The 12,527-nt window shown below is 35.5% G+C and overlaps 1 protein-coding gene across 5 annotated transcripts in view; it reads left to right on the forward strand.

Moving 5' to 3' along the window:
• Positions 1-6,949, forward strand: part of LOC131065184 (putative pentatricopeptide repeat-containing protein At1g13630) — a 61,427-nt gene extending 54,478 nt beyond the window's left edge. For all 5 annotated transcript variants that reach the window (XM_057999631.2, XM_057999632.2, XM_059213108.1 and 2 more), the window contains one exon: positions 6,338-6,949. The gene's annotated coding sequence lies outside the window, so the exon portion shown is untranslated. The remainder of the gene's footprint in view (positions 1-6,337) is intronic.
• The last annotated feature ends 5,578 nt before the right edge of the window (positions 6,950-12,527 follow it).

Below are 12,527 nucleotides of genomic sequence, written 5' to 3' on the forward strand. Positions count from 1 at the left end.
CTTCTAAAACCTAGAATTCACATTATAACTCCTGGAGATCTGAAACCACTCTCAAACATCCTGCCAATATATAAATGTTATATTTCATGTATATATTCTGATGAAGAGAATGAAATTGACCTAAGAAAACAAAAATTGATAATTTTTTGACATTTTTGGGCCTCTTTTTTTAGTCTAGCCGAGTTTTTGTAAAAAACTCGGACTCTGCAAGTGTTCCATCTATGATCCCACCATTTCTCATCAAGGATTAATGCTCTTACTTTTTGAGCTCTTTCTATGTTGGACTGCTTCCATACACTCCACAAGGTGTTGATGACCATAGAACTCAAGCCCTCTCGCACCTACACAAGTCGTCTTAAGACGGGCATGTGAGATGCAAATCGTGTTTCAGCAACCTAACATGACATGAAAAAATACACATCATATATCAATTGTAAAAAATAAAATTTAAATTAGTAATTACCTTCAACGACTCCAACTTGGAGAAGGTTTTGAAAATGGCTTGTGCCATATGATGATTAGTCACAAACATTTGAATCTCCTCGCCCTTCGTGTACACTTGTTTCACCCAATCGATTTGTGTGCCGATCTTTTGCATGATTAAATTGAGTTTGTGGACTGCACATGGTGTCCAAAAGATGTGACCATATGTAGCCTCCACTATAGACCTAGCTGCCCTACAATTTTTAGCATTGTCTGTTATGACTTGGACAATATTTCTAGGCCCCACCATGTCAGTGGATTCTATGAGGATATTGGCAATGAAACTTGCATCTTACACTTGCCCCTCACAATTCATTGCTTTCAAAAACATTGCCCCTTTAGGGCACACTGCTATAACATTGATCAATGGCCTATTTTTATGATCTTCCATCAGAAATGGACACACCTGTTTCCAGCCATGTATCTTTGATGACTTTCAATTGTGTCTCTATTGAAGCTTTCTCTTTTGCCAATAAGGTGGTTCATACCTTTTCATACCCTGGACAAACATAGTTAGGAGGTGTATCGCAAATGGTATGCACCATGTCTTGAAAGTAAGGTGATCTAACAATGTTGAAAGGAAGCCCATTGCCATGAATGCAATGACCAATGCTTTGATCTGCAACCTCTCTCATTTCATTTTTGAAGGCAATATCCAATGGGCCTCTTTTCCGTGTAACCACAACATCCTTTGGTGCAGAAGGTGGTGGTATTGGCATGAAAGAATGTGGGCCAGCTGGTCTGGTGTAGCCACTACTACTAGAAGGCCTCTTCGAGCTTGCCTTGGCAAGAGGATGATCAGTTTTGGTTTGTTGCTTCTCCTATCAGCTTCCTCTTGTTCTCTAATATATTCCATAACTAGAGCTTTTGGCAGCCCATTGCCATTTGATCCTATACAAAATTTTATTCCACGTCCAAGGATGAAGCAAAGGTGACATTTCACTCAATAGTGTGAGCTGGTGTACTCAATGCCACAATGGCTACACTACCAAATAAAACTCCCACCACCAGACATTTGCTTGATCATTGTTGTATAATGCCAAAGTGGTGAATCGACATCAATTTTAAAGGGATCTGTTGAGTTTGGGCTTGAGCAACTGAACTAGAGCTTGCACCTGCACTTCCAATTTGAGCCATTATGTATGATTATATGAATAATGCACCTAAAATAAAAATAGAAAACTCAACATTATCGAAAAAATTTGAAAAGATTTTGGCTTTCTAACCACATATTATGCATATGAAGTGTAAAAAAATATACAATACTTCTTTAAAAAAGATTTAAAAAACTCAATTTAAAAAAAAAAACTTGAAAAAATTCAGATTCACTCACCTTAGATGGCTAAATATTCCGTCTCCAATGATTCCTACACCTTCGATGCATGTCTCACACCTCCGTAGCCTTCACTTTCGAAGAAAAATGCAATCAACTTCAAAACTTGCTTGGAGAGAACAAAACTTAAAAGATGCAAATGCAATGAGAAGAATGAGTGCATAGAGGAGAAAAATACACAATAAGGGCAAAATTAGGGTTGGAAGCAAAAGAAATATACTAAAAAACTGTTTTTAATGAAAAAATAACACTTTTTGACCCATGGGCCCTGTTTTTGGGAACCCATGGGCTTGGGTTCTCCCGAGTTTGCCCTAGGTTCTCCCTAGGTGTGACCCAGGTGGCTAGGTCCTCTGTGTCTGGCACACAAAGGACCCAGCTGCCTGGGTCGCACCCGGGGAGAACCCAGGGGAGGATGTCATAACCCCTCTTTGGACATTGGATTAAATAAATACGATAATTAAAACATTTATTAATTAACATTTAATAATATTAAAAAATCGTCTCATTTATGAGACTTCACGATTTTCCTCTAATATATAATTATTATTAATGTTTATTATTATTTGTTATGATTATTATTTATGTTATATATGATCATTATTTATTAATAACAAATAAGATTTAATATTTAATTTATATTGTTTAGTATATAATTCATATTTATCAAATAATAATAATATAAGTAATATAAATAAATAAATAAGCAATAATAAAATATAATATTTATCAACAAAATCGGTGACAAACAGTTCATAATTCCTGAGATATATAGTAACAAACAGTTCATAATTCCTGAGATATATAGTATAAATCTATTGGTAATAATTTAGTGTTCAGGAAATAAGATATACAATACTACAGTGCATAATGTTGTGGAATTCTCACTCTGTATAACTGGAACAGTCAATATAAATCACGTACAACTGATACTAATAATAATTTAATAAGATACCAAGACTAAGGAACTTCATGAGAATAGTTTCTTTCTACGTCGCACTACCATATAGTCGACAAAGATACAAACAAAGTCTGGCATATTATTACTGCATCGACAAGAATATTTGTTCCAGAGTAGAGACGGTAGGATGGTAGCAAACATGGTAATAGTGGTAAGAAGGTCAATGGCTCAGCAGAGTTAATAATCACCAATTATTTAAGAAGTTAATTAGTCATGCCTATCATGGACAATAATCGGTATTAATAAATTATTAATAATCGACTAAGAGGAACAATGACATGAAGAATTACGTAACCACAAGACTACGTACCCATCAAGCAAATAATACGAGTGGAGTAGTCAATATCACTACGCTACCCGCAATATCAGTAAAGAAAATATTTATATCACGTTGAACAATCATTAGAAAGGCTAAGGTATCATGTCGGGAATTAGATTTTGACCGACCAAATTTATGTATATATGTTAGAAAGAAACAAATAGTAACAAGGCAACAGCAATTAAGTATATAACAAAGCAGCGCTTAGTTATGGAAAGATGACATTAAAGCATAGTGTAATATTAATAAAAAGACATGTCCATTGGGAAGGAATGCCTCCCTTCAGTGAATCGCAAACCTTCTTGAGTGACATAAAGATATAAAAGATAGTATTTTTAATTGCCGCTGGGGGGGGGAGATAGATAATGGGTGCTCATTAAAATGAAATTATTATCGATCAATTCAGATCAGAACTGTTATCTAGTTACAGGCATAACATCCTTGTTTCTAGTGGTATGCATGTTGATGTGCTTAATATGCATGCTTAGTATATGAAGCTCGATAATGTCTTTATGTGTAATTTTAACAATAATACTAACATAGTTTAAAATATGTATTATAGTAACACATAGTTTCATGACAGTGGCAGACCATGTCTGACATGCATCAGATCTGTCTACCATTCCCAGCCACTAAATATATTCATAACTAACAATGTTTTGCAGTGGCAGTGTTAATAATAGGTTCTTAGCAAATATATAAATTATTGGTAACATTATTATATATATATATATATATACTCAAATCACAATAAGGAATAATATAAGGGTTATAAATATGGATACTGATATAATAACAAATATTAATACAATAAATATAATTAATGTAGTATCTTTTAGTAACGACTCTATAATAATATATAATAATTCATAAAATTGGTAATTTAATAAATGTAAATGATTTATAAATGAATCGGAATAAGATTAAATTATCTAGTACTTGATCGACTAAAGAAAGAATGTCTCAGATTTGTTTTCATGTTAAGATAGCCTTGACTCTTGATCAAGTTAGTTTAAGTCGTAAGCACTTGAAAGTAGATTAATTATGGTTTAATTAGACCAAATCCTAGTAGGGGACATTACAAATGGTATCAAATCCTAGTAGGGGACATTACAGAGGACCAGGCTTGGAACCGGCTCCAATTCCGGGGATCCAGCAGAGAATCCGGTATCTTAGTGCGTGTATATATATATATATATATATATATATATATATATATATATATATATATATATATATTTCTTTTACTTTTCTCCTCTATCTGTGACTTTACCCCCTCTCCTGTCACGTTATTTGTTTTCCGGTTTTCCTCATTTACATTTGCTTCTTTTTAAGGTGTTGTCTACAATCTAATCCTTCATTATTCTCTTGCTGATGATGGATCATTGAGTGTGATCTAAAATGTCAAATGAAAAAATTATAAACAGTGAATCTAGAAGTGATCTTTTTTTTTGATCGGTAAAGGCAGGGCTAGATTTATATTAATTATGCTAAAAATTACAGAGCTGACATAGCTAGTAGATAATTAACAAAATTCATGTTGGAAGCATCTGTGTGCCTTCAGAGAAATCAAGAAGGAAAGCAACCAGGCAAGTAGACCATAGTAAACATATAGTGTCCTTCCGAGTATAACATATGAAGTCTTAAGATTTTTTAAAAAACTATAAGAGTCTGAATGGTAGATGCTTTACTGCCCTATTAACAGAGATTATACTTATTAAAGCCAAAATTACTTGCTCGAGAGTCTAAAATAGTAAAAACTTTAAGCAGAACGGAGTGAGAAACCTAGCTTGTAGTTTCATTGTTGGCATCAGATTGAGGGGTCGCGTTCATCGCTATCCCACGGCCTCTGCTCGGAGGGCGGCCCCTGCCATGGCCACATCTAGACCCGCAACGACCCCTGCTAGCTCCGCCCCTGCATGCCTGCTCCGCCTGAGGATTCTCATCTTCTGCTTTCATAGGCAGAATGCCGTTGAGTCTAGCAAATTGAATTAGGTCATCCTCTCTGTCCTGGTCTTCTGAATTTTCCCCCAGAAACCGCCATTTAAGGTAACCAAGGCCAACTCTAGCAAATACCCTGTGCCTATCCAGATCCTTTCCTTTCAAGTTGAGCAAGAAAGGATAGTAGTTAATTAGTTCGCCATGAGCATTGAATAAGATTCTGTCGCCTGGCCGAGGAGCCCCAGAATCATGGATTGCCTTGTTTAGGATTTCTTGGAGCTTTTGGGTAACCTCTTCTGGGAATAGCTTCTTCGTAAGGCTCCAAACTGCCTGCTTTGCAAGTTTTAAATCCAGCAATGAGGCAACAAACCTGGAGGAAATGCTAGTGTTGTCCCGTGGATACTCATCTTAATATCAATTCTTTGTCTTAAATTTCAATGAACCACAGTTGTAGATTTCACTATAAACTAATATCCTTTTGAATAATCAGAAAATCCAGACAAGAATCTATTTGCTATAATATTATAAGATGTTGGATGTCTTGAGGTAAACTGTCATCTGAGCTGATCTTAATATCAATTCTTTGTCTTAAATTTCAATGAACCACAGTTGTAGATTTCACTATAAACTAATATCCTTTTGAATAATCAGAAAATCCAGACAAGAATCTATTTGCTATAATATTATAAGATGTTGGATGTCTTGAGGTAAACTGTCATCTGAGCTGTTCTTATCTTTTCAATTGTAAGACATATTTTCTAAGATGTGTTTTTTTCATTTTTCATGAGGCTGTAGGAGTTGTCTTTTTTAGATGGCTATTGGTTAATTTCAAGCTCGACTGGTCAGAGATACTTGTTTTATCCTTTGTTGTATGAAAATTTTCATATTCAAATTCTAGTTTGTTTATCGTTTAGACTTGAAATGCATGGATGTTGACTATGACAAGTTATGAGGTACATAAATACAAAGTTTTTGCACAAGTGGCTGTATCCTTAATGGTGTTACAATATGATTAATGATGAAGTTATGAACTCTACAAGGAGCGTAAAAACTGCCAAGGATTTATTAGAAGGAATGGTCTTAGCGTCTTAGGAGAAGACTATAATAGTATAATTGATGGACACTCTAGAACAGAGAGTATGCTGGAAGCTCTTAGTATTTAGGCTTTAGTTACATAATTAATAAATTATTTTAATGGATTTTTCTACATGATACAACAAAGGAAGCAATTTCACTTTTGATGGAAATTTACTGGGTAAAACTTTACACCTGAACTGCATTATTTGTATACTCTTGTTTGTAGGTGCTTGGCTTCAGCATTGGCAAAATACAAGAGCCTTCCAGCTGCAGAGAGTAACGATTTAAAAGGGTAGACTTAATTTGATGACATATGGTCTTCACAAAAATGGGAGGAAGTAAAGCAGTTTATCTATGAAATGCAACAGACATGTTTGGTTCCAGATGCAATCCGCTACATAACTCTTTATCAATCTGTATGAGCTGAGGGAGATTGAAAGCCAGTCATTTGCACGAGGAAGTGCTACCATGAAGCATTGGTGTGCATTGTTTCGTGTATAAAGCTTTGTTGGGTTCCACAAGAGTACACATTTGTTGAAGTGTTGCCAATTTTTGAACGTTTGGGACAATGTATTGACTGTGGATGCTACCATCTATGAGTCTCTTGTTAGATGGTTTCATTGAAAGTGCAATATAGACAAGGCTTTTATTTTGCAAGCCAACACGGTGCAAAGTAGTTTCATGTCCAGTATTTTTTCATATAATTTCTTGGCCAAATTAGCAAGATGCAAGAGGCCAAGAAACTGTTGAATAAATTTTCATGCAAGAGTTTGGGTCCCAGTGAAAGTACTTATACCTCTGATAGATGCACATTGCAATGTAGGTAATGATTATTGTACTTCTAGTTTATTAAGTTTTTGAAAACTGTTATGTGCTTGATTCCATTACATACAAATTTATACTGTAGTCACAAAGGAACTTTGTAAAACAGGTAAGATGCTAAAGACAATGAATCTCTCACAGAAATGTTTTAAAAGGGTGTAGTTTGCAATTGTGTCTCAAATAACACATTCATCAATGGATTTTGTGACGATGGAAATGTAGAGATGGCTTTTGAGCTGTGTAATGAAAACTTGTGGAAAAGCTTGAAGCCTAATGTAAATTGAATTTTGGTAAGTAGGCAGATTTTAGCAAGCCAAGGAATTAACGGACAGAACCTTATAATTCATCTTTGTAAAACAGGTAAGATGCTAAAGACAATGAATCTCTGACAGAAATGTTTTAAAATGGTGTAGTTTGCGATTGTGTCACAAACAACACATTCAACAATGGATTTTGTGAAGATGGAAATATAGAGATGGCCTTTGAGTTGTGTAATGAAAACTTTTGGAAAAGCTTGAAGCCTAATGTAAATTGAATTTTTTAAGTAGGCAGATTTTAGCAAGCCAAGGAATTAACGGACAGAACTTTATAATTCATCTTTACTATTGTCTTTACTTAAGTGCTGTAATTAGTAGGTTTGGAAAATGAGGAAAAGTAATAGGACCAAAGAGTGTTGAAACTAAATGTCAAGCAACAATTTGTTACCCGATCTTTGTAATAAACTAGTTACAGGGTTCTGCCAAGAAGTTTCATATTGCCTGCTTAAACAATACAGCATGGTATTTTTCCTAATTTTATCACCCAATAATTTCAGACCACCAAAAAATGGATATTACAGTTAGCAGAGAATTCTCTTGAATAAAACTACTCAAGGATTTGTACTTAATTAATGAGCAACCCTAAGGATGCTGCTGCTGGATAATTCTCTCAACTATGTAATCATTCTCATATTCATGGCTAGTATACAAACATAAATGTTCACTTGCATTCGTAAATCTTACTCTCTTTTTAATGCTTACACGTTGAATTTATTAACATTTCAGTGCTATAATCCAAGGTTCAAGCTATAAATGCAGATATATATATATATATATATATATATATCAGTACAGCCAATGGACTTGACTAAAACTCCATGGAAAGTATAAATTAACAGAAAAATGTATTAACTGAGTGTCATTGTTAATAGGTTTGAATTCGGTATTGTCGTGATTAATAAATGGGAAAGAAAAAGTAAAAAGATTGAAAGTCTGGTAAATATGAAAATTGTAGTTCTCTAGAACATTTTATTGCTTTTTTCCACATTTGCATTCCGTAACTTGGTGCACATTATACATAAGCGTCTAGCTAGATTGCCCCCCCTTAACATGTTCTGGGACGTTGGGGGAAGAATCATATATGCGGTTCTTATTCATTGGTGAAATCCAGTCGCTTTATTAGATTTTATTATTTATATTCGTTTAGCTTTTTGTTATAAAATGTAATCCTTCAGTTTGCAGATTGCTGTACTGGAATACTATCAGATAAGAAGTGCTGATAAAGATGTTCAGGATTTGTGTTTTACCACATCAATATCCCAAAATTTAAATACTGACCTGAATTTCTAGAACAATCAAGTGCTTAACCTTGATACACACAAACAAGGATAATACAAAACATAAACTTCAAAATTATTCTTGATCTCGATGTTTCATGTCAAACAAGCAGAATGCTCATAACAGGTAAGAGAATCCTTAGGAGAATTAAAACTATATCGATGTCAAAGTGAGCACAAATGGAATAGACAAAGTATAAAATTGAAAAAGGTTCTGTGGTAGAAATTAGGCAATGTTAGCACCTTTTCTTGTACACATGAATCTGCTATCTGAGGTAGAAGTATGATGGACAGAAGCTGACAATTCAAGGATGGTGCAGGAGCACCCTTCCAGTCCCCTTCTCTTTCTTGTTTTTACTAGCACAGTTCTTTTTAGAAGCTTTTATGCATGTAATAATGAGCCATGTGCTCATAGGTCCTAGGTAGAGTCCTAGAGGGGTAAGTTGTCAAGTTTATGTTTTCTGTCAAAATGTAAGGTATGTGTGTACTGGAGGAGTTTAGGAGTGTTTGATCACCAGGTGGTGTACTTAGGTTGGCCCAATGGGGTCTAGAAGTCTTAGATAGCAACATGTCAAAGTTGCTCAAAGCGGCTCACAATGGCATGACAACTTTTAAAAGTTGTCAAGCAATTTTTGTTGCCAAAAAGGTAAGTTCTTTAGGTTGGCGGTGAAAAAAACCCTAGTGTGTGCACGTAGACCCAGGCAAGGTACTATAAGTACTCTAAAACCCTAAAATCTAGAGGTTGGAAGGACAGATATTGTACGGCTCTAACAGAAAATCAGATTGTGACTGTAGAATGTAATTACCAGTCAGTTTGACAGGAAGAAATAAGCAAGTGTACGGATTGATAAAGATCCAAACCTATGTGTTATGTTTGACATGGTGTAAATAGTTTCATTTTCAGGCATTAGTTTAGGTTTTTAATTGTAGATTGTGTGTGTTTTTGTAACCAGTTGTAAAACTGTGTTCTTCCTGCCCCGTTTTGGACAGGAACTGTGAAATGAGGTCTTGACTCCATTTCCCGTTGTGGAACCCTAATGAAACCACGGGAAATGGGTGTGGAGACCCTGTACAGTAGACACAAACAAGTAGGGCCCAGCAAGATGCAGGGTCACAAAACAACAGCCCATTCCTAGGCGAGACTAGCAGAACCCGGTTAGGAATGGACGTTGTAGCAGAGGTCTTGGAGAGCAGGTTGTGTAGTTGAGTGAACATCCTTTGGAGGAAGAGCAGAGGAGTGTTGGAGGCAGCATTGGGGTGAAGGAGAGGCTTCATCCACTCCATTCAAGGTAACAGACACTCAAGAAAACCTCACTGTGACCAGATAGTCCAGAAAACCCTCATTAAACCCTCAAGAACCCCAAGAACTGCCCTAAGTTTTGTACGGCCATTTGCAGGCCCAAACCCTAGGTAATCTTTGAGGCATTACCAATAGAAAAGCAAACAAATCTTGGAGTGTGGATAGTGAATGCACCGTGTGGGAGAGAAAACCCTTGTAGCAGACTGTTTTGAGAGCAAAACACCAAAATAGTGAAATCGGTAGAGAGCAAGAAGACAACAACTTCTTGATTGCACTTGGAGGGTTGAAACAAGGTTAAAGACTCAACACCAACTTGCTAGGACCTTGGAAAGCATGAAACAAGCCTTAAACCTTTACTAGCCATAGTAGGGGAATGTTATCTCATGAGCAGGTGAGACTGTAGCAGCAGCAAAGCAACTCATTGGTGAGTGGATTGGGCATGGTCAGGGGGTTTCCCAAGCAGAGGAAGCCCTAGAGACCCTAGGGTGTGAGAAGAACACCCGGAGATCCCAGGAGAGGATCCAGGAGCATAGATCAAGCTGGTCTATCCCAACACCATCTCATCAAAGGACAACAGAAACCACAACTAACTACTCATTTTTTAAGTTTTATTAGACAAAAGCAGCTCGATTACGATTAAAACTTGCAAGGCTGGAATAAGATGTTGAATAATATGCGGGAGGTAAGTGTGGATGAGATCCCTTCCTCGGTTTTAGAATTTTTGAAGTAAAGAAGGGCATAGTTGTTGTCTTCATCTACCTCCTTATTTGGTGTGGCTTTTCTTTGGTGTGGGTTCTGTTATGCTAGATCAGAATGTTTATTTTGATAGGGTGTTTGATTATGGTTTCATTTCTGTTATGTGGTATCATTCTAACTAGTGGTTGGAGAATTGTGTTTCATAGACAGGGGTGGTTCAGACTGGTGTTTTTTGGCAGCAATGGATATGCATCCTTCAATGATCATACTTTAATCTTCTTCTATATGCTTCTATTGGCGGCTTCCTTTATATCTAATGCGGCTTATGTAATTGGGATGGGTTTTTTGATGTACTATGCCAATGGGCATTTGGTATTGGGTAGAATAGGCTTGTGTTACTGAAGCAATACTAAAGGGTTTTCTTACTGGTTCTTTCCCTTCAGTGCTTTTTGAACCAGACACTGTCAATAAAAACTTTTAAAATTTAATATAATTCAGTGGTTCTATCCACTTCTATCAAAAAAAAAAAAAAAAAGATGTCGAAAAATGATCATTGCAAAATTTGTCTAGTTTGATGTGATAATATGATTTCTGGAGATCTTATTTTTTCTGTCAAATATCAATTCCTCTTGTTGGGGAACGATGTTTAGTATTATATAATTTATATGCTATTGTGCTTGGCCTTTAATGATTTGAGTGAACATTAGGACAAAGCAACACTCAAAATCTAAAATCCCCTCGTGAAAAACGAAATTGAAGGTTGTGATGACCTTTCCCAACTCTTGACATTTAACTTGACATATGACAATTCATCAACTCATGGGGCATGGCTGGTCATAAGCTATTGTCTGACAGTTAACTTTCATATTATGGCTGCAGTTATATGCAGGATGTTTCCAGTGAATGCATGTGCAATACTGCCATTGATTTTATGGTGCTCATATTAATGTTTTTTTTAAACAAAATTAGCAGGTCTACCTTTTTGTGTATCTGCATGTTCTGATTTTTGGCTTCCTCACTTGAGCAAGGAAGGGACACAATATATATGATATCTGCAGTATCAAAGAGCACAACTGAGCTGGAAAATTATTCTGTGAGATCATAAATATAATATATATGATATCTGCAGTATCAATGAGCACAACTGAGCTGGAAAATTATGCCGTGAGATTATAAATATAATATATATGATATCTGCAGTATCAAAGAGCACAGCGGAGCTGGAGAATTATGCCGTGAGATCATAAATATGAATAATAATCTATTATAAAAATGTAGGGATGAAATATTCAAAGATGGAATGGCTTTTATAAAGCCAGTCATTCCTAGGAACTACTTTACTCCTTGAGTACAACCAACTCACCTCTACATCTATTACAAAATGTTCCGACACTCAATACATGAAACATAAAAACCTTTCGATCATAAATGTAAGGTGACATGATAAAAATTTTCTTTTTGAAGACAAAATGCACATTATTGCAACGACACCCTTATTGCTTCTTACAAACAACTTTACAAATAATATTTTTTGGTATCTTTTTAGCCCCCCCCAAAATAAAAATAAAATTCTTGTGTTTACTCATTTATTTGATAAGAGTAGTGCATGGATGAATGAATATAAATAACAATACATACTAGATAGAGGAATACGAGTATATCTTTATTCATGTGAAGTTTTCGTCTAAAAGTAGACTAGGGGTGATCCGTGATACAGCGAAGGATTAGACTACTTTTCTTGACTATGATAAGTCCATTTAAGATACTTAGTGGTTGCCAAACAGAAGACAATAATTGACTACTATGAACAAAATACTCTTAACAAATACCCACAAGTCAAGTAAATAATACATATTCAGATACCATTGAAGTAATGGAACATTATAAAGGAATTTTATGCTAACTGCACCGTTCCCCCACAAAAAGAAAAGTCAAATTTTCAATTGACAAGTAGAGAACAAAACCATAGATCACGTAGTATTAGGTAAAGTTTTCCAAATCCAT

The sequence above is a fragment of the Cryptomeria japonica genome, chromosome 10, assembly GCF_030272615.1.
Source record: "Cryptomeria japonica chromosome 10, Sugi_1.0, whole genome shotgun sequence".
NCBI classification, from domain to species: Eukaryota; Viridiplantae; Streptophyta; class Pinopsida; order Cupressales; family Cupressaceae; genus Cryptomeria; species Cryptomeria japonica.